Raw genomic sequence first — 26,744 nt, 5'->3', positions numbered from 1 at the left:
CGCAAACACTACACGAAGATATAACATTTTTTTTTTGTAATAGAAAGCTTATGCACCGAACGGAAAAGTGTTGACCGACGGCTTTCCCAAATTCGGTCAGTTTTTGCGAGATGTGCCAATGGAAATGGAGTAATCCTCCGAAACATCAAAGCCGACTGTTTTCAGTTTTGATATGGCTGGAAATTTTGTATATTTCACCTTAAACTTTGCAAACCTGGCGACAATAGGACGGCTTAATTTTCTTTGGCGATCGAAAGCTGTGGTAGTGGAACGCAGTGCAATTCCAGCGGAAGGCTTTGAGGTCAAGGAAAGGTCCGACAACTTTGCGCGTCATCAAGACTTCGATAGCGTTTCGAAGGGGTATGTGGGAACAAGCGCGAGATCAGGCGAAGTGCCGCCACCGCTGTGATTTATACTTGCACACGGACCCATTTCTATCACGCTTTTTTCCTAGCCTGTTTTATGTTTCGCAATCAAGAGAACGACACATCCATCAGCCCTCCGAAAATAGCTGCCGTATTGTGGCAGCGGGTATCTGCTTGCATGGCTAGAAGGGAAATGTGTAAGCAAGGAAAACGCAGACTTACAAGTAAGCGCACAAAAATGCGCACACATGTAATTCAATAAAAAGAGAAAAGAATGGAAGCGACGTTAAGAAAAACACTAAATGCATTTGGGCAATACACGGAAATGCTTTTAACTTGGAAACGGCGCTTTATGAAGGACGCTTTCTATACGATTTTTCAACGATTTTCTATACGCCGCGATGGCCGAAAGTTAGACGGCATCAGAGAGCCACAAAAAGAGGGGAAAAAGAAACTAGATTCGGGGATGTTGTTCCTATGTGCTTAGCGTCCCTTCAGCTATGAATATTACAAATACGGAGGCCCATGTGGTGTGCGACAGCAGAATAATGCGGTTAATGTTAAGCCACCTCGGAGAACACTATAGAGAATTGCATAGCGTTACGTAAATGACGCCATTCTGCGCACTTAAGTTCGTCATTGGTAAAGAGATTGTGTCTCATTCGTGAGTAAGTGAGTGAGTGAGGGAGCGAATGAGCGATAAGAAAGAAGGCATGGATGTCAACGAGTCGCATTCGTGTGTCTGAAACAAGCTTATGTACTTCAGACGTATTTTTCGAGGCGACGTTTACCCACACTGTCGGTATTTACTTAAATATTACCTCTTGCAAGAATTTAAATTTGTTATGGTTGTTTCGATCTCAGACCAAGTGGAAAGGAGGCACCGTCAAGAGTCAACGGCGACAACGACTGATTTGTTTTATCGTAATATAAAAAAATCAGGGTAGTTGGCAGCCGTGCTCTTAGCAGCTATAGGTGGACACAAAAAAATTACAAAGACTACAACGTTAAGAAAAACTGTTACACTTACATCGAGCTAAAAGAAGCATACAACTCCTGCTCTCGCCCACAAAGAATGTACTTATTGATTGTTGAAGACATTCATGAAATGGCCCAGAACTTACAGCAAACATGCCCAAGGAAGAACCCAATTCGGTGGATACCAACCAGCACACGCCCGGTAAGAGGAAACGGGGACACAGCGAATCACGAGCGATCCTTGGACGACAATCAGTGCCGTGCGCAAAAGATATGCCTCGCCTGTGGTCAGCCACCAGCAGTAAAGCTGCACTTCCATGAGCTAAAAAAAGACGGGATAACACCGCGATGTATTTTCCCCCGTAAATATCGAAGCTGCTTTCACAAGTAACACGTTACATCATTACATAACACGTACCATCAGTCAATCATCGGTTGCTACCACTGACAAAGAATTTGTATTTTTGAATATACTGCTTGAATCTTTGTAATCTGTTTTTATAAACATTGATGATTCGTTTTGCACATGCTCAGTGCAGATAACTGGTCCTTATATGTTTTCTTTCCAAAAATAAACAGTTGTGAGTAAGCACTTGTGTGTCCACCTTCTCTGCGTCCTTGTCTATTCTGCGTGCTACAAATTTTACACTGGCTAACATCCCTGCCTTTCCTTCCCTTTTGTCTCTCTCTCTCTCTCTCTCTCTTCACCATGAATAAGTAACATGCATATGTGAGAACCATGGAATTTTGCCACGAACTGATGTCCCCCACCGCACGCCCGCATGCACGCACGCACGCACACGCACGCACGCACGCGCACGCACGCACGCAAAACCGCCGCGGCACGTGGCTTAGCGGCTATGGTGTTGCGCTGCTAAGCCCGAGGCCGCGGGAACAGATCCCGCCCGCGGCGGCCGCATTTCGATGGGGGCCCAATAACGCCCGTGTCCCGTGAATTGGAGGCACGTTGAAGATCCCCTGGTGGTCAAAATTAATCTGGAGTCCCCAGCTGCGGCGTGTCTTATAATGAAATTGTGGTTTTGGCACGCAAAATCCCAGAATTCAATCCAACACACACGCGCGCGCGCGCACGCACATAAGCTTATTTCTTGCATGCCGGTTGCCGCAAACAGGCCGCGACAACGAGAAATCGATCGCCGACCATCCGGAAGAGCGACTGCTGCTTGAAGTAATAGTTCCCTTGTCATGCTGCTTGCTGAGCACATGTTCATGGACAAGAAAGCAACAGGAAATAAAGGGAAGGCAGGGAGGTTGGCTAATGAAGGCAAATCCGGTTTGCTACCCTACCATGAGGAGTGAAGGAGGGGGACGTAGAAAGATAGTACTTGTCAGTGCCGGAGTCGCTCGCGCAGATCTGTTGTCTGTAAGAACAGCTACAATGCCTTCTTAGCCCTCTACTGCGACGGCTTGTGAGGTCAGTATTCTAAAATGATTTGTTCTGATGATGGTGAATAACACGTGATTAATACGGTCGCACATATGCGTAGCGAAATGAAGCCAAGGTAGTATGTAAAGTCGACTGCAACGTGAGCACTTTACTGATTATATGAAACCCAAAAGCTAATCGAACTTGCGACTGTTAAGAGAAATAATAAACGTGGAATGCGCGGAAATAGCAAAAAGACATGCAGACTGAACTCCAATTGGCATTTACGTATACAGCGAACCATTCTGGGTGTGATTGGCAGATAGACCAACTGTGTGTGTGCATATGAAGTGCGGTTTTCGAGGTATAAATATTGGTATTAAAGAGCAGCATGTTCCAGGAAGAAATGGTTTTATTTGCCGTGAATTATACACAGGTTGTATATGATATAAACATATTTACATGCAATACATCATATATGTGTTATTTGTTTAACTTTTCAGCGGTGATCCATAGTGTCATGTTGCACTCGTGGTGTTTCTGATGCGTCGCGGGTTCTCCTAGCGCAACTGCGAACCGAAACGAGCCAAACGTCTCAATGCACTTCATGGCTCGCCCGCGCGAAAGGGTGTTATATATGCCTTTTGTGGAAACATGTGTCCGTGGCGTAGGAAAAAGTGTAGGACATGTAGGAAAAAGTGTCTCGAACTCGGAAGAAAGCTGCTCATTAAAAAATGTGCAAATAGACAATATGAGTAAGAGAGGTCGTAGAATGTTATGCTGTGACCGATAAATTCTTGACACTCGGGTAAGAAAGAGAAAATTGCGTCGGTGCCTCAAGCTGCTAGAAGTTATGAAGAATTTTACTTTGTCGTGATAAATGATAGTGGTATCGCTGAGCCACCACGCGGCTACTGTTGGACAGCATAGTAACAAGGTTGTCAAAGAAGTAAATTGTGCAGATCACACGCAGTGTGGGAATCGATGTTACGCGAAGCGTTTTTCAGGTATCCGACTATCCAGCAATGTTTCAGGTTCCGCAAACCGTTACCGGTTGAAGCAGCGGGCCTGTGTAAATTGACTGGTTATGTCCGGGGGTCGAGAGCGTGTACGTGTGTGCGACACAAGAACGACGACGACCACGTCGAAGACAATCGTACGGCAGCAAATACATTACATCTACACGCCGGCCGTTCAACGCGCTTACGACACGACGATTACTGGGTTTTACATAGGTAGTAGATGAGAGTAAGACGGAAATAGACGGATTGCAACGTCATCAACAACTACGTGTTATGCAATCGTACGTACCTACAATTTAATTAAATTCTGCGGTTTTACGTGACAAAACCACGATCTGATTATCAGGCACGCTGTAGTGGAGGACGCCGGAATATAACTTCGACCACCTGGGCTTCTTTGACGTGCATCCAATGCACGGGAGACGGGCGTTTCTACTTTCCGCCCCGTCAAAATGCGCCTGCCGCGGCCGGGATTCGATCCTGCGACCTCGTGCTTAGCAGCGTAACGCCAAAGCCGCTAATAAACCACGGCGGGTGCACGTATGCATGTGGTGTAAGTCAAAACGACGACGGCTTCTGTACTCCAGCGAAGCAATGTTAAAACCTGATTAACTTCGACTACCAGGAAATGAACAGCAGGTCGGACCCGCCGTGGTTGCTCAGTCGCTATGGTGTTGGGCTGCTGAGCACGAGGTTGCGGGGTCGAATCCGGGCCACGGCGGCCGCATTTCGATGGGGACGAAATACGAAAACACCCGTGTGCTTAGATTTAGGTGTACGTTAAAGTACCCCAAGTGGTCGAAATTTCCGGAGTCCTCCACTACGGCGTGCCTCATAATCAGAAAGTGGTTTTGGCACGTCATCATCATCATCATCATCATCAGCCTGGTTGCGCCCACTGCAGGGCAAAGGCCTCTCCCATGCTTCTCCAACAACCCCGGTCATGTACTAATTGTGGCCATGCCGTGCCTGCAAACTTCTTAACCTCATCCGCCCACCTAACTTTCTGCCGCCCCCTGCTACGCTTCCCTTCCCTTGGGATCCAGTCCGTAAACCCCCTAATTAATTAATTAACAGCAGGTCACACAGTTTCTACGTAGCGTAAATTGCTATGCGAGGAAAATGAGCCGGTCCCGGAGATGACACGGTCTGACACGGGGAAAGAGAAATATCATAAGAAGCCAACAAACACTGACACCAAGGACAACATAGGGGAAATTACTTGTGCTTAATAAATGAAATAAAGAAACGATAAACTAATGGAAATTAAAGTGGCACGTAGTGCACGCACCGAGTGTTTCAGGGAGCAGGCTACATTTCGAACGATGCAAGCATGTGTGCAAATTTGTCCTAGTGACCGATTGTTCGTGAAGTGTATCCTTTTGGCTCTCCTTTAGAGAAATGCATACTGTAATAATTGTACTGTCACGTGTTTGTTTTGTTCTTGTAGACGTGGCTACGGCTGCTTTGGCCACTACATAAATACCATACGCACATACGTATTGTCATTGTAATAAACGCCATGGAAAAAAAAGCTATTGTGGCCTAGTGGTTAGAGCACCGGGCTGCTGTGCATCACGGAAGAGGTTCGATTCCACTATCCCTCAAACTTTATTGCCGTTTTATTAAACTGAGGCGAGACAGGAACATATGTAGAGAAAGATGTCAAGAATGAGGCAAACAATCATCCGCGCTAATAGGGAAAAAGAAAGTCACAGTTTCGCCCGAAAGGCAAAGCACCGATTGCGACAGCAAATTATTAAACAGCTCTACGAAGGTCAGTAGCTTTATAGGCCGTATAAACTTGTAAACATTCGCATACTAACTAAATTAACAAGGATGGTGTGAGCGCGCACAGGCAAACATGAACACATCACACTCGATGACCGCGGACACTCGCTGTCAGAACGCTGGAGTCAGGACGCGCGGCAGCAGCAGCGAGCGAAGTGACTTTCATGCTGTCTATCACTTCAACGCTAACTGAGCGGCGAGAACACAGCGGCCACAAAAGCATGAGCCCCCTGCAGATCGCTTTCAACATTGGCAGCGCACGACCACGCGCGGCCGCGCAAGTACGCAGTTTGTTTATTTATTTAACACACTTTCAAAGCCCGAAGGTATTACAGAAAGGAGTGGGTGAACATAACAGAAGATTTGTGCAAGATACAAAGAGATCTTCAACGTGGCGCTGCATGAATCATGGTTTTGAAGGTTTCGGTATCCAGGATGGCTGCGACGGTGGCGGGAAGGTGGTTCCAATACTTGCTTGTGCTAGGGATGAATGCACTGCTACAAAGTTTAGCACGTGAAGACGGCACACCAACTTTGAAACTGTGGTCAGAGCGAGATGATATGTATGACGGTTGGGTGATAAGCTGTTCTTTCAACAAAGGGTTGTAGCGGTAGATTTTATGAGAAAGCGTAGTTGCTGCCGGAGTGAACAGCACCCCCAAATCCGCGCTACCTCCCCGATTTCCTCCCCTGCGCGCAGGGGATTGAGCCGCGATCGTCGGTTGCCCTTGTGCGCGGTCGCGAAATACGCAGTTGCTGCCGAAGAACAAAGCCACCCCTCCCCTCCCTCCCATGCCCATGGCCTGTTGGGCGACGAAAGAGGACGCGTTCCCTCTCAGCATTCCTCCCGGACTGCGCGCCCCAGATTGAGCCGCGATCGTCGGCTTCCCTCGCGCGCTTTCACTCGCCCGTACAGCAGACGGCGCGCAGAGACGGTGTTACCACCCTTGGACTTTATATGGCACACCACGCCGACGGCAGAAATGCGCCTGGAGTGTCCATATAATTGCTATCGCTAAGTACTTTCGGGCAAATCATGCGGTAGAGCGGGCGTATTTTCATATATGGCGTCCGGAACGAGAACTCGTAGACAATATGAAGGACCGACAATAAAACAAAAACACTTTCAAGGCACGAAATCGTGTTTGGGAAGAAGAAGCAGGTACTAACAAAATTCGTTCACATGGGCCTTTAGGTGATGGGCCCTCACATAGCTGAGCACAGTAACAACTTTTGTTGTCACCGGGTTGTGTAAAAGAGGCGACGGACGGGCGTAGGGGTCCCCGTTAACAGTTGGTGAACGCGCCAACTTCTGCACATGCTCTGCAGCAGCTCGCACTCCCGTCATGAGGGAGGCGCTAGCACGGGGATCTCAGCTAAATGAAATCAAACCTCGCCTTCGTTAAACGGAAACGGCTCGGCAACACCTCTTCACACACACGGCACGAAATTGAACGAAGGGACGCGCTCAATGTTCTCAGGCAAGAAGCGCATAAAACAGCTTCCGATCGGCACTCAGGGCCACACAACTCGATTAGCTTAAACGGTCCGCCCGGTAATGGGGGCAGTGGTTAGATTACGAAAAAAGCGCGATGCTAGCGCGCGTCCCTCCATATCTTCCAACAAGAAAAGCCCATGCAAGGCGAACAGGGCAGAAAAGGCAAAAAGGTCGGCTATGGCTTAAGCGTACGGAAACGACGATATCCGCCTGCTCCCCACAGCACTATGGTGCTTCGCTCCTTTCGTAATGAGACAGCAGCACGTGAGGCGGGATGACAAGGAAGGGAAACGCGCGCGCGCGTACGCACACACGCACATCGCAAAGAGGAAAATTCAAATAGATACACATGGCCAGCAGATGTGTACGGAAAATGTCGCTTCGTTTGCGCATGAGCGAATATTGTTTCTAACTCGCTTATCATTTTCTAATGATCTGCCCACGTACGTAAGCATTCATCGAAAGTAATGCGATGTGCATGCCACCCACTGACCACGAGCGACTTTGACTATAGAAAGGCGCGTTGCAGATGTCCGTAGCTACACAATTACGGATTACGGTTACAGAAAAGTCCAACAGTGTGGAGTGGGCCGAGCAACGCGCCACAGCTGCTCGAGAGAACGACCGCAAGTGGAGTGGACCAGGGCGACGAGACTCGCGAGTACATGCGTGACGTATTCGCTGCGAGACGCTGATTGCCTTGTGACGAGCCTGCTGGTTCAGTAAACACACACACACACACACACACACACACACACACACACACACACACACACACACACACACACACACACACACACACACACACACACACACACACACACACACACACACACACACACACACACACACACACACACACACACACACACACACACACACACACACACACACACACACACACACACACACACACACACACACACACACACACACACACACACACACACACACACACACACACACACACACACACACACACACACACACACACACACACACACACACACACACACACACACACACACACACACACACACACACACACACACACACACACACACACACACACACACACACACACACACACACACACACACACACACACACACACACACACACACACACACACACACACACACACACACACACACACACACACACACACACACACACACACACACACACACACACACACACACACACACACACACACACACACACACACACACACACACACACACACACACACACACACACACACACACACACACACACACACACACACACACACACACACACACACACACACACACACACACACACACACACACGGAAAGTGCCTCGAGCGACCAGTCGCGCGGCCATTTTGCGTGCATTTGCGGGCTCCTTTCACGCTCGGAAAAACACTGTTGTGCAGCACGTATTGAGCAACAGAAAGCTGTACCAGGAATTTTTCATGTCACTCTACAAGTAAAATATTGAAAAGGTGACAAATTAACACTAATTATCTAATCAGGCGGAATGAAAACAAATCACTGGATACGTGGTATTCGCATACTTTTAAACTCTTGCTAAAGGAAGCTGGGACACCGTGTGTGTGTGTGTGTGTGTGCGTGTGCGTGTGCGTGCGTGTGTGTGTGTGTGTGCGCGTGTGTGTGTGTGTGCGTGTGTGTGCGTGTGTGTGTGTGTGTGTGTGTGTGTGTGTGTGTGTGTGTGTGTGTGTTATTATTCTTTAGGAAAAGAAAAAGAACTAACTGTTGCATGAGGTATATATTCGCAACATGGGCTTCGCATGTGTGTATGCTATATGATAAAGATACTCTGAGAAGAAATAAAAGCTAAACTTTCTCTTAAAACCATGACAAAAATGGAAAGAATGACGTTCTGATTCAATTGATGGCAACATTTTCACAATATCGGGGTCCAAGTAAAACATGGCCTAATAAGCATTGTATAGTATACTTCGCTGCCATTTTATTTATAAAGTTTTTAAAAGAAAAAAAATTGTTGTAAGCGAGAAAAAAAATTTGAACTGCCCAATCACAAGGTCGCGCGGAGCACATCTCTGTTTCGCCTTCGCTGCAGAGCACGTCGGTCGGCGTTTCCGCCCGGCTCGTTTCACACGTTCCCTTTCTTCTGTATTTTCTCTCTCTTTTCTACATTTTTTTTTATTTTGGTGACTTCAGATTCATTTGGGGTTCATGGGGTCTGGGTTTCTGGCCACTTTGGTCCCGCAAATTAGGCTATATTAGGCCTTCGAGTGCACGTAGGACCAAGAAAGAGGCGTCAAAATGAAGCTTGGAACGATAAAGATGCACGAAGTTAGCGCAGAGCTATATATACGGAGAAGCAATAATGCATATTTAGTACATGTAGTCTCTTTCGTTCCAAGGTTCATGATAACGCTGGCACTTATCACGCCGCTAGCTTTGTGACCCGTAGTTCTCGCAGTCCTCAAGTGAACGCGGATGATGAGTGCCTTTGGGCAAGAGACAACTTGTGTGCATATTTAGTAAACAATTGTTTCCTTCATTTTATACTGCCTATAAAACGACGAGCCTTACATCACGTGATAGTGGAACGATTTGCTATGCTTATCAAGCATTTGCCATTCCGGTAAATATGGGCACTAATAATGCACATAGGCGAAAGTTACGCGCCACATTGGTTCCATCGTGGCTTTTTTAACACCTCTATTTCGCTTAGATGCACTGTTTGTGTTTGGTAACTGATATAACCGTGATCAATCGTCATGTTCACTTCGTTGGCTTGCAGCGCATGTTCATATTAAACCGTTTTCTTCAGCAAATATTTTGCAGTTGATAGCGGGTAAAAATACCGCGCTTATGCAATGTCGGTCGCCTTCGCCTTCGCGTGACTGTTAATCTAACCATCAGGAAAAACAAATACTAAGCCTATTTAAAGCATGCTACAGCTAGCAAGTGTAAATGAATAATGAATCAATGGTCTCTGAACTGCGCAGCATCTGACCAATGAGCGCTGATAAAATGTTACCACAATTTTTTTGACCCAGGGTGTCTACCAAGTTGACATTTCCAAATTCCCTGAGTTTTCCAGGTTTTCCCTGGGTGCTTTTGCAAAATTCCCTGAGTGATGCAGAACTATGTTTTATGTCAAGACGCGCTGAAACCATATCGCCCTATGATGTCACTCTCTAGTAAGCATATGAAAAAAATTTGAAAAAAAAACCGACCTAATCCAATTTGAATACTAAGGAGTAGTGTTTATGTTATTCAAAAAAATATAAGGGAGGGGTTACTAAAATGCACAGCGAATAAAATGTCTTGGAAAAAATTTTCAAATCGAGTTGGACATTCTCTAGCACAAATAAAAAGAAGATGCATACAGAAGCAAACATTTTCGAATATGAGCTATTTCTATGAACTGATAGCATGCTCGGTGTCATGCAACTGTCCTGACATACTCTCAGCTCGCACAAGACGCCTCAGTGTTGTGTTTCACTGCTTTAAAGAGTTTATATTGGTTTGGATGAGGGACACCTGCATCTCAGCATCAGCCAACAATTTGTTTTTTGAGCGCAGGCTGCTTCAAAGAAGTGGTCGTTCATTCCTCAGTGCGTCGATCCTTTCTGTTCTCGTCCTCCTTTCGCCGCGCGTTCGCCCCACGGACCATTTGAAGAATACTCTTGGTCAATTTACAGTCAACGTCCAATTTTTCAGACCCCCTAGGGGCCGCGAAAACTTCCGAAAAATCAGGCAGTCCGAAAAAAATAAATTCATGTCTTTTACTGCCCTTAAGGGCTAAAATCGACACATGTACGTCTGAAAAAGCTCTGAATGCCTGTCAGTGCACTTATTAGGTATATCGGTGCTCCTACGGTGACAGGTGAGGGCGAGTGCACACGTGTACAATTAAGAAATACATACAGTGTCCCGCGACAATTGCCCCTTCCTACGCTTGTACGCTTCACCGCGTGACACAACTATAATGAGGCGAAGCAGACTTTCGGGAAAGAGCATTATGCAATGCGCCGTGCTTTCCGAGATTCGAAGACAAAATTATTGCTGTCAGCGGAGAAATGAAGAAACACGGCACCGAACGACAAGAAGCTTAACAGCGAACGTCGAAGAAGCTAGGCCTACCGTTGCCGCAGTGGTGGCCACGGCTGCCAGCGCATCTGCGTGCGAGAGCACCGGTTCAAGGCGGCGAGGTAATCAAAATAGCTCCTGGTGGTGGTGGTGGTGGTTTTCTTTAATGCCGTCTCGGACCTGCGATCACGCAAAACGTTTAGAAAATCGGACGGCGAAGAGTTCATGCGTCTGAATTTTCAGACGTTATGATACATTGACTCTTTGCGGTACGTGGTGGTGCCGCGAAGCCGTCCGAGTTATCGGGAATCCGGAAAGTCGGTCGTTGACTGTACACTGGCAACTCCTCCAGCCGACGACGATTCGTTACGAGTCCTGTCTGTTTCTCGAGCCAGCATTACCGCGACTTTTGACCCTCTAAAAAAATTACAGCTAATTTTCCCTGATAGAAGCAGAAATTCCCTGAGTTTTCCCTGAGTTTTTCCAGACTACTCAAAATCCCTGAGAATTCCCGGTTTTCCCGGTTTTCCCGGTTGGTAGACACCCTGTGACCCCATCAACAAAAACTTTCTATGCTGCTAGTGGTCCAAAGCCGATAAACTACAATGGAATCATGCCGAAATTTCCACTTCCTCGGCATAAAAACAATGCAAGTGTAATCTTGATAGAAACTTCTCCCCCTCTGCTGGCAACACTGACATTGATACTGACGTTGCTGTTCCTTTCATCGCTCATCGTATTCGCGCTGCTCTTAACGCGTCTTAAATGGGCATGGCTTGCCCTGGACAGGAACCGCCGCGTCCTGCCTAGCCTGAGCATCGACGCCCTTGTGCAGATTGACCTATCCGTTCCCGTCGCCGCTCATCATGTTCACGCTGGTCTTCTGGAGTCCTAACTATGCCTGGCCTTTCCATAGCGCCATCACAACACAAATGAAATCAGTTGCTAGGCGGGTTCTGCTTTTACATATACGAAAGTGTATTTACGTCACTCCCTGCTTCGCATGCTACAGTTGCCGCTTCCCTGCAAATGCAGCTTATGCAACCGCACTCTTTACCGGGAAATGCATGCGGCGAACGCTATGAGGCGAACGCTATGCGCGAAAACGCGTCAAACGAAGGAAAAAGAAACATGGCGAGAAGTTGTCGATCGCGTATTCTATTAGTCATGTGGAAAGGTTGTTTCGGGCTCGTGCGCAATAAAAAAATAAAATAAACAAACTAGAGTTTCGGTAAACAATAAAAAAAAAACACTAAGTGGCTACGGCGAAGCGGGCTCCTTCGTGACTGCTGGCACGCACATGTCGAAGTATTATATTTTGGTCATAAACACACAAACGCCATTCCAGCTCTCATACAGTTGAGTTTTTGCAAAGACGCTTTGGGGTTTGTTCGTTTGGTTTCTTTTCCCCGGGTTCCTCCAGATAAGGTCAGAAAGGCATACTATATACGGGTGATCAATTTCAAGTTTTACGAAATTTTCAAAAAGTGCCCGTAGCAGATAGCATAATCCTTGTCCTTAAGCTGCATTGCTCGAAGAGGTGGACGCTAGTAGCACGAGAAATCGAAACACATATCAAGCTAATTAACAAAATCCATAAAATTCTTACGTAGTTGCCTTGCGGCACATAATGCAATTTACGAATTGTAACCGGTTAGGTTGCAAGACATCTCCGATTAAAACGAGTTTCCAGGGTGACACCAGTTTTCAAATATTATTTCCCAAAGTGTGCTATAGAAATATGGTCGTTCCAGTTACCTTTGTGCTTCAGTGCATACGATAGCGTTAATTAAATTATGGGATTTTACGTAGTGCGTAAAATGCGTAGTGGAGGACTCCGGAAATTTCGACCACCTGGTGTTCTTCAACGTGCATCTAAGCACACGGGTGTTTTCGCATTTCGCCCCCATCGAAATGCGGCCGCCGTGGCCGCGATTCGAACGGGCTACCTTGTGCTCAGCAGCCAACATCATAGCCACTGAGCAACCACAGCGGGTTGCATTAAAAGCGTCTCGTTAAAAAAATTTTGGAACAAGAGCCCATTTTTACGGCGAATTTGATGGGGAATATCTACAATGTGATGTCATTCTGGAAATTCATTCCAATTGGATAGGCCTTGCCAACTCACCGGCTACAATTCGCAAATTGCAATAGGTACAGTAAAGTGAATAATTATGAAGTTAATTAATAAATTAATGTTAATTAGTCGAATATGTGTTTCAATTTCTGATGCAAATAATGTCCGCTTCTCCGAATAATTGACCTAAAGGACCAGAATTATGTCGTCTGCAACCGACGATCTTTAAAAATTCAGTAAAATTTCAACATGACCCTGTATAGTCTACAGGCCACTACATAAGAAAGCCGGCAAAATCCGGAAACAATCCACGAAAAATGCTGGGCGCCACGTTTTGTACTTGCCTGGTTGGGGGCAAGTCTAAACATCTTGAGGCCACGTTTTGTAGAGATATATTTCATTTTCCATTCGTCTAATCTCTGGTCGAGCAGATGTGGCCGATCACGGCGATAACGGCGGCATTCCATCCAATAATGACAGCCGAAAAGAATGAGAAACGAAATCAGTCAGTAAAGGACATGGACCCAGATGTGAAGAAATAAAGCGAAAGAGCTGAACGGAGCTCCGAAGTAAACGACGCGCACAGTCGTCATAAAGAGGGCGTCACGCGACAGGCGCAGTGATTCAGAGGGGCCAAATTTTCAACTCAACCATGAATTTCAGGACTGTACCCAGATAGGTATCTGTTAGGAAATAGCACAAGCTCGGCACACGGAAGACGAAAAAAAAAACAACGAAAGGAAATTTTCGCACAGCCTAGCGAAAATGACAAAACCGTGCTCCCGGAAACTATTCGTTTCAGTCATTTATCCTTTTCAATACTGCGCCGCGTACCGCAAAGAAATGGCGGCGCGTTCATTCCGCCTGAACGTACGGCGTGAAGATGACAGCTTATCGAATGAAGGTGCCAACGCCCCCTCTGCAGCCTCCACAATGGTACTGAAGCGACAGCGAAACGAGGGATAACAGTGGCGAGAGCAACGGAACCTCCACCATCTGCGGACGACCAGAACATTCGTCTTCGTCATCGTGAGTGGTTTTAACACTCGCTGGAAATGCTGCTGCGGGGAGTCTCGCTGCGTTTCAGTAAAATATCAGCCACGAGCCACCCTCGGCACGTTCCAGACGACCCCCACTTCAAGATGGCCCCGGAGCGACTACACTGAGGACTCGAAAACAAAAATGCAGAGAAACCGTTTCACAAAGACGTTGCTCATGTGCCTCCACTTTCGTCTGCTTCCTTATGGGAATGGCTCGGCTCTGCGCCATACAGCATCACTGCGCAACCATGTTGACGTTGCAAGTGCAGAATCTGCTCCAACGAAGCCTTACCTTTGGAAAGGAGCAGCGGAACGCTTCGAGTGATCAGAACTGTCTTTACGGATGTTGTCACAGTAAAGGCGGCACTTAGGACCTCTCTTCCACGCATGCGAATCACGCATGTCACTTAAATCTAGCCCCGCCAGTGTGGCTTCCCCTTCGGGAAGCAGTCACGCAAATTTCTTTCTGCAGCTTTGTTCAAGCATGGCAACTGGATGAGGCACGAACGAATCTCAGAAATTACTATCGCGCCACCACGACCGTATAATGTGCACACCCCCGTACAGCTCAACTGGGGCGGGTTGCGCGAATATTTATTAAGGAAAATAATAACGATTTTAATAACGAGTCATTAACCGATCCCGAGAATGCTGAAATTTCGTACTTAGGCTACGGGGACCGGGGGCTCCCAACTTCGCGCAGTTGTACCAAGCACGACGGTCACTTCGTAGACCCGTGGTGCGACATCTCGATCAAAATACAGGCGGAACGTGAAGAAAGGGGGATAACCGAGGGGCCCGATTTTTATTAGTCCTATCATGAGAAGCCAACGAACACTGACACCAAGGACAACATAGGGGAAATTGCTTGTGCTGAATAAATGAAATACAGAAACGATAAATTAGTGGAAATTAAAGTGGATGAAAAAACAACTTGCCGCAGGTGGGAGCCGAACCAACAACCTTCGCATTTGGCGTGCGATGCTCTACCAATTGAGCTACCGCGGCGGCGTTTCCCCATCCACTTTCTTGAGTATTTATGTGTACTAGTAGAACCCTCGGAGTATTAGCCAGCGCCACCACTCATAGACCTTGGCGGCGGACGTGGAACGTGGTTTTTGCCGCAGGCGTCACGAGAACGTGATCATTTTTTTGGGTGAAGGCAACTGGTCAATAAACCCACATATGCTACCTGAAGGCATCAATGTCGCCGGATTCGAGACCTTCGTTATGTAATAAACGATAAGAAAGGGGGTTAACCGAGGGGCCCGATTTTTATTAGTCATATCATGAGAAGCCAAAGAACACTGACACCAAGGACAACATAGGGGAAATTACTTCCCCTATGTCAGCAGTGGACATAAAATAGGCGGATGATGATAATGATTTTCTGGGAGGGAATGCTAAGAATAAAACATTTACCCCAGGAAGAAATATGTCTGTCTTATTTGTTTTGATGCTTAGAGTATTCGCCTTCCCTAGAGAAAGATGCCAGCGAAAAAGAATTTGATCAAGTATTTTCGGCCAACAATCAGAAAACAAGTGCAATACCATGCGAATGTTTTTTCAATTATTGGGTTTTACGTGCCAAAACCACGGTACGATTATGAGGTACGCGGTAGTGGGGTACTCCGGATTAATTTAGACTACCCGGGGTTCTTTAGCGTGCGCCTAAATCTAAGTACCACGGGTGTTTTTGCATTTCGCCCCCATCGAATTGCGATGGCCGTGGCCGGGATTTCATCCCAAGACCTCGTACTTAGCGGTGCAGCATCAAAGCCACTAAGCAACCACGGCGGGTAACATGAGGATTTTAAAGGGGGAAATGTCCTGACGTCCCTATCTTGCACAAGGCTCGCTACCTTTGAACGCGCGGCGCCGGAGAGCAAGGTTGTGAGGGCATTGGTCCTTTTATGCAAGGAGATACCGAGGGGCTTGCTCACGTTTTACATACCTTTGCTGAGCCGTGCCAGAGCTCAGCAAGGCCACTTCTTAGCAGACTAGTTTCAGTCTCACCAGATGGGGCGTCTTGCTGAATCTCTTTGCAGCATATTCAGCTTCTACTTCACCGGCCTGCTGCCACTGCCATAGCGTCTCGATTTTTCACAGTCAGCGCCGGCGAAGCAGAAGTTAAAGAAGAGGAGTGCGAAGAGCTAGGTGAGCAAAGCTCGCTTCAGAGAAGCGACCCAAGCCGACCCTTGTCGGCTCTTCTTCGTTTCCTCCCCGTCGGCCGCCGTTCCTCGGGTGCCGTCTCTAAGCGTGGAGAATTGTGACGGCATAATAAGCGTGGAAACAGGGGTCCCTATCACGCCTGCTAAGCGTGAAGGTTACTGATCACTCCTAGTCGGCGTGACCGGTAAGCCTGGAGAAATATGACGCTTAGATTAAGCGTGTAAAAAACGGCAAGCGCACGCTTAGGTAAGCGTGATTTCTTTTTTTTTTTTAGTGTGTATAGCGGTGTTGCCACGGTAATTTACAAGCTTGGGAACACGGGAACTTCTCGTTCACTCAAGAGATGCGACAAGCAGACGGAGGCAAACACGTTAATTACGACTGGGATGGCGCAGTGATTTATCGGCAGCGCGAGGCCAATTACGCGATTCTAGCTGTGTGAAAATGGTGTGCGAACCACGCGGAACTTCCATTTAGTAAAGGTAATATGGTAAGGGGCGTGGTAATATGGTACAGGGCGGGGCATGTACGGGGCGTCCCCTTTTTTTTCTTTCTTTTTGAGTTTATCGGAAACGACATTCGACTGCCGTACTCCTAATTTGTTACTCATACAGACAGATGAAACAAACTTGCAATCAGCGGGTGACTCAGCTGCGCGGCGATTTTCTGACAGCGCGATTGGATATAATAGGCAAAGGCAACATGAATAAGGCAGCTCCGCAGTTGTATGTTAAGCCGCAGCAGATTAAGATAAGTTAGGGATATTGGGCACGAGGACACACGGTAGCACCACCTGCAGCACAGCTGCCGGTGTCGCGTAATGTGCCAACGTGTGACCACCGGTATATAAAAAGGGTGTCCCCGCTGCCGCCGCTGGTTACGCGGGTAATTGAGCCTACCGTGCTGGCTTCTGCCGTTTTGCCACTACTGAACCTTTGTATGAGCCACCTTCCTGGCATGCCTGCGCCGTCTGAGACAAATCCAGACACTTTCGGCGGCCTAAAAAGCCATGTGCCCACAAATTGATCGACCAAACATGTCGGCTCAGTAAGAAGGCATGCAGGGATATCTCGCTCGGTTTAGCAGAGCGTGATTCGTAGGAGGTGCTGTGCACACTCTCGCTTTAAACGTACAGTTGCACAAGAGGTTTTGTGCAACTGTACAGTTAAACTTATTTTGTGACTTTTGTGCTTTCTGAGAACGTCTGGTTTGTACGAGCGGCTTTGACTCTAGTACTGTCCGCGCACGTCTCTATGCCCTCTCCCTCTCTCTCCCTTCTCCTTACCTCTAGCGTAGGGTAGCCAACCGGACTCTTAACTAGTTAAAATCTCTGCCTTCATCATTATATATATATATATATGTATATATATATATGTGTGTGTGTGTGTGTGTGTGTGTGTGTGTGTCGTCTTCCTAATAACCTAGGTTTCCGCGTGGTGATGCATTACTGCCATCATGAACAGTTATAAAATTTCAACCACGATGTTTCCACATCCTTGCGTAGCACTTTCATTCCAGGCACATGCCAAGGGTTTCTGAATTTGAACGCTGTATGCCCAGAACCAAAGCTGTGTCCACCTTGCACGCACATATTTACGCATAATTTTTATAGTTTTACCGGTCGGTAAGTTTATACCAGTTTTATGTAAGTTCAAATGTTAGTTCAAAATCGGAAGCTCCAAGCAAATATACTGACAATATTGGCCAGCACGATGTTGGTGCTATAGTTCCTCCCTGATACAGAAATAACTAAGAAACCAGACTCGGTATCTTTATAATGCAACATGTGCGAACTTAAAGAAGAAATGTCCTGACTGAGCCGCATTGGTTAAACGGTAGGAACAGCGGCTGCACGAAGCAGTCCGCAAGATGCTGTGAGCAGTGCCCGTAGAAGCGCACGCAGACTCTACTGCCGAGGCAACAGCTTCACAGGCAATCGCACCAGTGCACCAAATTCTATGGTTAAACGGTTCAGAGCGCGCTGTGGATCACCAGTGACCTTGGAGACAGCCTTTTGGCAATCGGCATACCACCGAGTAACAACGATACAACAGAGGAAGAGGATTTCGCTGCGTCGTGAAGGACCATCGCGCGTCTACAGGAGCTCTGTAATACAAGTCAAAAGCACCCGCGGCGATAACACATTAACGTGGGATTTCCTTCCTCTATTACGCACTCCCATTACGTTCAGCCCGAACGCGAGGAAATCAGCGGAAGCGACGCCGAACTGGGCGAGTTGCAGGACGGATCATTGCAGAGTGGGCGACGAGGAAGATAAATGTGTTCTGCGGGCTTTCATTTGGTAGCAGGCCAGGTCACTGCGCTTGCCTCGCACACGCGGTTGTACGTGCTAGGGCTGCTGAGACAGGGCCATTAGCAACGTCGGTGGACTTGTCTCAAACGCTGCAACTGACTCGTCGTTAAGCGACCGCCTCGAAAGGGGAAGAAAACGTTGCAAGAGCAGGGGCTCTAGTACGTGGCTGATCGACAAGGTCAACCCGCATCGAGTAGCGGACGATGTTTCGACGCAGCCACGCGAACGTAACATGTGCGAGACAGACTGCAGCCAACTGTCATTAGGCGGGATTTCCTGTGACGCTGCCGTCTACACTACCTTTGTGCGCATCAAATCGTGCGCCAATTAGCCCGTAGTTATCGTAACTCCTGCACTGGTGTTGTTATCAAGTCTGTGTGCAGTGGTGCTTCACTATAGCACGCAGATGGATGGACAGCTTGAAATTGCTAGCAGGATACACGAAAATAGCTATAGATATCTCTGAAGGAATAAGATAGCTCAGAAATAAAGAATGGTTGATATTTAGTGGCCAGCGTCGCACACAATGTGAATCAATGATTGCTCCTCGCCTTTCACGTAATGCAACGGAATGTTTTATCACACTGTTGCCCGGATAGTTAAAACCATACGACGAAAGCAGACAATTTAAATTCTCGGGTTTTGCATGCCAAAAGTACGATCTCATTCTAAGGCAAGCCATATTGAAGGACTTCCGGTTTTTTTTTTTTAGCACCTGAGGTTCTTTAACGTGCACATAAATCTAAGGACAAAGACGTGTTCAATTCTTCTTTTCTTTCGGTTTTCTTTAATTACACTTCTGTCGAAATGAGGCCCCGAGGGCGGCATCGAACCAGGACCCAGTCGCTCAAGATTCCACTCTTAGAACACACATTAGCATTGAAACAATGCGTGTGCACATAAGACACTTCGCCCGGACCCCTACCCAACACCTAGCAAGTCTCCCAGTAGATAGGCCCAACACGACATTCAGTGCGACTGTCTTCGCGCACCATGCCCCTCTCAGGTCAGGTTACGCACCTGCGGCGAGACCTTCCATTCCTCCATGGTGTGTGCGCCGTACTCAAGTAAACCTTACAATCCCAGAACTTCAGAAAAAGTCGGACTTGCCGTCATCAGCACTCAAGCAACTAACTTTATTTCTCTTGTACGAGAAATACAGCGATTGCACACACGTCTATACTGATGGATCAACTACATCAACCAGTTCCGGTGGAGATGTAGTTATACCAACAACGATGATAACCCAGCAGATCAAGACTTCCTATGTCACTACGTCTACAGCTGCAGAGCTCGCGGCTCTCCGCGACGCGCTTCATGTGATAAATGTTGAAAGTCCTAGAAAATTGGCAGTCTTCTGCGAATCAAGGCCGGCTTTGCAATGTGTGCAGTCGTTTCTCCGACATGGAACTCACGATCAGTTCACGTGCGAAATCGTGGAACTTGTCCATCACTTAAGAGAAAAAGACCATGATATCTCTTTTCAAGGGATACCAGGTCATTGCGGTATTATAGGAAATGATGACGCAGATAAGGCAGCTCGGACGTCTAACCAAGAAGACCGCTGCGTCTCCATTCCTCTCTCAAGGACCGACGCCGCGAGACAACTTCGTAATATAGCACTCACGATCTCCTTAGCAGAGTGGAATACCGCACATACAAAGCGCACAAGACTGCACAGACTAAACCCTTCACTGTAACTCAGACCTACGGCCGGTCTGCACCGACGCGAAGCGTCTCTGCTGTGTCGGTTGTGGCTTGGAGTTGCCTTCACGAATTCCTACTTAGCACTAATTGGAATGTCTGATAGTACTGCATGTGATGTTTGCGGATGCGAGGACCACTTACTGACCACTGATCACTGACCACTTATTGTGACACTGTCCTCAATTTCAAGCACAAAGACAATCTTTGTGCAACACATTGAGGAAATTAGATGATCGTCCTCTGAGTGAACAGACAGTAATAGAGCACCATCCCCGCCGATCATCGGCTCAGAAAGCAGTGAACGCATTTTTGTCGTTTGTCAGAACGTCTGGTTTACGTGAGCAGCTTTAACTCAAGTACTGTCCGTACACGTCTCTACACCTTCTCCCTCCCTTCTCTCTTCCCCCAGCGTACGGTAGCCAGCCAGACCCATGACTGGTTAACATCCCTGCCTTCCTATATTGCTGTCTCCCTCTTCTCGTGTGTGTGTGTATATATATATATATATATATATATATATATATATATATATATATATATATATATATATATATAATTCAATGAGAAGTTCTGTAGGTCCGGTGCATAAGTAGATTTAGAAACGAAGGTGCACACTTACGAAAATTGCATCTTTAATGTTTGTAACGTTTCGGCCGTGGCACGGCCTTCGTCACGAAGGTGCACACTTACGAAAATTGCATCTTTAATGTTTGTAACGTTTCGGCCGTGGCACGGCCTTCGTCATTCTGACGAAGGCCGTGCCACGGCCGAAACGTTACAAACATTAAAGATGCAATTTTCGTAAGTGTGCACCTTCGTTTCTAAATCTACATATATATATATATATATATATATATATATATATATATATATATATATATATATATATATATAAATATATATATATATATATATATATGTATTATTTCAGTGCAGAAGCATGAGAAAGTAGGCTATACAATCACGGAAGTTGTGCCAAAACCCCAGATTCATTACGCAAGAAAAAAAAAAGAAAATAAGTAAAATACACATGAGCCATATACCATTCTAAGAAGGTAGATGAACAGCGAAGCTCTGTAGCAAATGACAGAGTGACACGAAATTTTGAACAAAGGTATACGAACTCATTTATTGCCTTGATCGGTGGTTATCCTGACAAAACGTACGCACACACATCTAATTTTATACATTAGTGTTTATTCGTGTTATGCATTCGTTATACACATTCGTTATATACATTCGTGTTTTCATTTCGTAATATACTGAGGCAAAAAAGTTGAGACCGAATTCACCACACCGACTGGCAGTCGGTGCGGTGAATTCAGTCCCGTAATCGCCTTCGCACAGGGAGGGACAGTATGAGAACGATGACATGATGAGCGCCAGCTGTGGAAGAAGACGACGAACATGCGAGCAGTGGCACGAGTCATTGCTGATGATGATAGTTTTTGTTCGCATACGTGAAAATTGAACGGAACGCAAGCCATAAAAACTTCACTGAAAAAAAAAAAACTGAGGAGCCATTCCACTCTGTGCAGGTGGATGACCAGCGAAGCTGTGGTACATCACACAAGGTTAGACAAGGGTACATGTACATTCATCACTTGGTCATAGTAGTGACGATAGCTTTGTGATTATTGTGACAAATCGGTCGGTTACAACCTTAGACAGATTCTTGGCCGAAGTTCCAACTATGCACGACCGTTGTTGAGTAGTCGAGTGACTTGGATTGATGTGGTACTTCAAACTCTTCTAGCACAAGCTAAATGAGCCATTTCTTGTCTGGTTTTGAAATTTCCACATTGAAGCGTCCAACGGTGATCACAGGGGTTGTGTCATCACGGCTAACCCAAGCAAAGTGCGTAGTCATGAACTTCTCGATATCACACGTGGGTGTTGCTGAAGATGTAAAGGGTGATCATTTTTGTGCTACGGAATTTTTAAAAATCGCTTCCTTTGCAGATAACATAATTCTTGTTCTTGATCTGAATTATTCGAAGATACGGACATTACTGCCATAAAAAATAGAAACATACATTCAACTCATTACCACCAACTAACTTCTTAATTAATTACTTTACAGCACACATTACAATTTACGAATTGTAGTCGGTGAGTTTGCAAGGCGCGCACACTTGAAATAAATTTGCAGGATGACGCCAGTTTGGAAATAATAGTTCCCAAAGTGTAAGACAAAATATACGGGCGTTCCAGTTACTTCTATGCTTCAGTGCATAAAAGAGCGTCTTGTTAAATAAAATGCGGGACAACAGCGCATTTTTACAGTGACTTTGATGGTGCACATCTCCAAACTCTCCAAGCAGTAGTCGTGCTAATGGTAAATAGGAGCTATAAAATAAAGGTAGTGCAAATCTACGCTCCAAACTCCAGTCACGATGATGAAGAAGTAGAAAAGTTTTATGAAGATGTTAAGTTAGCGATGCGAAAAAGTCCAAACTCAGTATACTGTAGTCATGGACGACTTCAATCTTCAATGCAAAAGTGGCGAGAAAGCAGGCTGGTGAACACGCAATTGACAACTACGGCGTGGATTCTAGGAACACTCGAGGAGAGATGTTGGTAGAATTCGCGGAAAGGAATAAGCTGCGAATAATGAACACCTTCTTCAGGAAGCGTCAGAACAAAAAGTGGACCTGGAGAAGCCGTAATGGTGAAACAAGAAATGAAATTGATTTCATACTTTCTGCCGATCCCAGCATAGTGCAGGATGTAGAAGTGTTAGGTAGGGTAAAGTGCAGTGATCATAGGTTAGTGAGAGCTAGGATTCACCTTAATTTGAAGAGAGAAAAGATAAAATTGGTCCAGAAGAAACAGGCCAGCCTAGAAGCAGTAAGGGTAAAAGCAGACCAATTCATGTAGGCACTTTCAAGCAAATTTGCAGCTTTAGAAAAGGCAGATGAAGATTACATAGAGGAACTGAATGAAACCATAACTAGGCTGGCTTCAGAAGCAGCGATTGAAATGGGAGTTAAGCACCCAAGGCAACCAGTAGGTAAGCTCTCCCAAGTAACAAAGGACCTTATAAATAGAGCTGACGTTGAACAGCGCGAAAAAAACAAGAACACGAGGAAACAAATACCAGAGACAAGCGCTGACTGTCAACTGGAAGTTTATTTAAAATTCTCCAGCCATTTTATGCCTTTTTCAGCATAGGCATGCATACACCAGTGGCAAAAACATCTGCAAGTCAGCAAGATCATGATCTTTCATCCAAAAAGGCACTTGTTACCATGTCCTGCTATATGACTCCTATAGCCATTCTTTAGGTTAATGATGTGCTGACGAGCTCTTTCATTGAAACACTGTCCCATTTGAACTATATAAGTTTTTTCACAGCTCGGCGGTATCTGATAGATAACGTTGCGCCTGCAGTCAGTGAAACGAGATTTATGATTTGTGGTGCATAGGGGCCTTTCGTGCGTTTTCATACGATTACACATCGAGGAAAGCTTGCACGGGGCACTGAAAAGCAAATTAACATTATGCCTATTGGAAACTTTCTTTAGACTGCGTGATAACTTGTGCAAGTATGGCACCACGTGCGTTGGTCTCTTGTCTTTATTCTTTTCTTTCTGTGATGGTTCGGAACTTAGTCTTTTTTCTTTCTGCAAGATGGCTTCGCATACAGAAGCGATGACAGAACGGAGAAAGCCTGCGTTCTGTTATCGCGCTATCTGATTAAAAAAAAAAAAACTTCGCTCGCACTCATGCTCCCACGACTTACTCATTGCTGTCTTAATGCACGTCGTTGCTATGCCTCTCTTAATCAATTTAGAGTGCGCGCTGTCGTAGCGCAACAAGGTTTTCTTAGATGTGGGATGATATCCCCCGCATACATTATCGTCCAAAGAAAAACAGAGGTTAATATCGAGAAACCGAATGCGGTTGTTAATTGGCAATTCATACGTGAACGTAAGTCCTCCCGATGAGTTAATGAACAAGTCCAGAAGTTCTTCGACCACGTCATGAAAATGCGTACACCTATCTTTCTTCATAACAATTAAGTAGTCGTCAACGTACCTAAACATTCGCGTTACAGGCGTGTCCACCAGCTTAGCAGAAATTACATTGTCAACCGAGGATAAAAAATGTCACACAAAATGGGGGCTATGGCTGATCCTATACAGATGCCAGTCGTTGGATATAGAACTGGTCATCATAACTAACAGCAGTTGAATGAAGATAAAAATCTATAAGCTTTAAAAAATTGTCGCTGTTGACACCGGCAGAATTCTGAAAATTGACTTCTCCAAAATCTTCTATCCTATCGCGCACAGCGCACATCAAACCATCGCGCGGCCCAGAATAATAGAAGTCCTCTACATCTATTGAAAAAGAGGCTAGTGCAGTCCTTTGGCCTTCATTTATCGCCAAGGTAACTTCTTCGGAGCTTCTTACCAGAAAAGGGTCATTTATCTGCAATTTCTTCAGATGACCTTGTAGAACTTTTCCTACACGACACTGCCATGACGTCTTCTCGGACACAATAACCCTAAGCGGGTGTCCAGGCTTGTGGGTCAGCCATAGCCCCCATTATGTGTGACATTTGTGTGAGCATAAAGGTCAAAAATCGTGTGCCTCACCGTCTTGCAGATCGACTGTGTCGGTATACATGCGTGGTACAAAACTCTGCACATGGCAATGCTCGCTCCTGCATGCAACTCCAATTGTTAAGGTGACAAATAAAACTACGGAGTATAAAAATCTAAAATAATCGAAGCTGCCAGCTACGCAGTTATCGCCAGCAGCGAGCATGGAGACAAGCCTCTTGTCGAAAGAATATAGAAATTTCCACCAGTGCGTTCTGCACATTTGCCATGGCGCCGAAGAGTCCGCCTCTTTGTTATTTATTTATTCTTTGAATATTTTTTTCGGCACTTTACTCATCCTCCTACACCGGAAGTCGAAGATCGTAAGACTCCTCGCCACTCGATGGCATTGCAACCCCTCAGCAACACTGGTTCAAGGTATATCTGCCGAAGAGCACGGATTTATTTGCGCATAATAAAGAAATTTGCGTGGCAGTATAACGTTATCGAGACCTTTTGGCACGTATACAACATCACTCTACCAAATCTTCTTTGCTAAGGATCCGTTTTAGCGGCATTTTTAAACTTCCGTCACACGCCGCTGTGATTTTCGACCAGCCAGAGCAAGATAAGAGGAAGCGGACCAATCGCAAACGCCGGCACCACCCTCCTCATCCGGTTATCTACGTTCACTGTGTTGGCTCGGCCCCATCAAAACTCTCTCCAAGTGAGCGTGTCCTCGTTTCTACTCAGCCAGTTAGGTTGACAATTGACAAGAACTTTATTGAAGTGCCCTGAGGAACTTGATTGGGGGGAGTTGGTGATTGGGGAGTTGGTGGTTCCGCCCACGACGGGACCGGGAGGTAGTGACTCTCTGCGACGCCGCGGGCCCTCTGGACAGCCTGCAGTTGGTGCGTGAATTCCGAGCTCTTCAGCAAGGCGTCCCACTTGGACTTGTATTAAAGTTCGAAGCCCGCGTTGTACGGACACAGCCAGAGCATGTGATCGAAGGAGCAGCATGCGTGACCGTACTTGGAGCACGACTGCAGGAAGTTGGGGTCTATCTAACTAAGCCATCTGGGGGTGAGGTACGATCTCGTCTGTAAGAGCCTGAAAGTAACGGCCTAAGCCCTGTTCAGTTTCGGGCTGGGACGAGGGAATTTCCTCCTGTTTTGTCTGCAATGCGAAGTAACTTCCTGATAGGGGGTAAGAGGATCTGTGAAGGGCAATCCTGTGGGAGAGCCGGACTGTTAGCTCGGGAACGGTTCGCGAATTCACGCGCCAGGAAGTTAGCCCGCTCATTAGGGTTGTAACCTGCTTGGTTAGATATATCGTTCCCGCGGGCCGGGAACCGCGCTATGCTATGACCTCCAGTTTTTTCGAAAGCATAAGACTACGAAACGATCTGCTGACGATGTAGGCTGCATGTTTAGAAACCAAAGCGGACGAGAATTTCGATAGATACCCCCTGTATAAATTAGCCAGTTAGATCAGAAAAACTTCTCAACGTAGGCAAGGCTATTCGATTTGAAAGCAAAAGAAAGTGACATGCTACAACCGAGAAGTGCGTTTGATTGGGCTTTTCAAATAACGCTGCGGGTTATCACCCGGTGCTTGCGCCGGTGGTCACGTAAATTTGACGTCAAGTGATCAGAATAAAAACAGAGTGGAATAGCTTTACGTTATAGGGCCCTTGCATAGTGCTTTCTTTTTTGCTTATACATAACGTTTAAATATCGCCTACGGCAGATAGCCCAATTCAGTTTGTTG

At 46.3% G+C, this 26,744-nt stretch overlaps 2 protein-coding genes and 1 non-coding gene across 3 annotated transcripts in view; all 3 read right to left on the bottom strand.

Annotated features, from left to right (window-relative positions):
- Positions 1 to 26,744, bottom strand: part of LOC135911998 (glycosyltransferase 25 family member-like) — an 873,389-nt gene that overhangs the window by 221,349 nt on the left and 625,296 nt on the right. The gene's annotated exons all lie outside the window — the stretch shown is intronic.
- Positions 1 to 26,744, bottom strand: part of LOC135912000 (glycosyltransferase 25 family member-like) — a 571,330-nt gene that overhangs the window by 298,967 nt on the left and 245,619 nt on the right. The window lies entirely within an intron of this gene.
- Positions 15,167 to 15,239, bottom strand: TRNAW-CCA (transfer RNA tryptophan (anticodon CCA)). Its single transcript has one exon. It is a non-coding gene; the product is annotated as a tRNA-Trp (tRNA).

The sequence above is a fragment of the Dermacentor albipictus genome, chromosome 1 (genome assembly GCF_038994185.2).
Source record: "Dermacentor albipictus isolate Rhodes 1998 colony chromosome 1, USDA_Dalb.pri_finalv2, whole genome shotgun sequence".
Taxonomy (NCBI): Eukaryota; Metazoa; Arthropoda; class Arachnida; order Ixodida; family Ixodidae; genus Dermacentor; species Dermacentor albipictus.
Note: the sequence above shows the minus strand (reverse complement) of the source record. Positions and strands in the feature narration are given on the sequence as shown.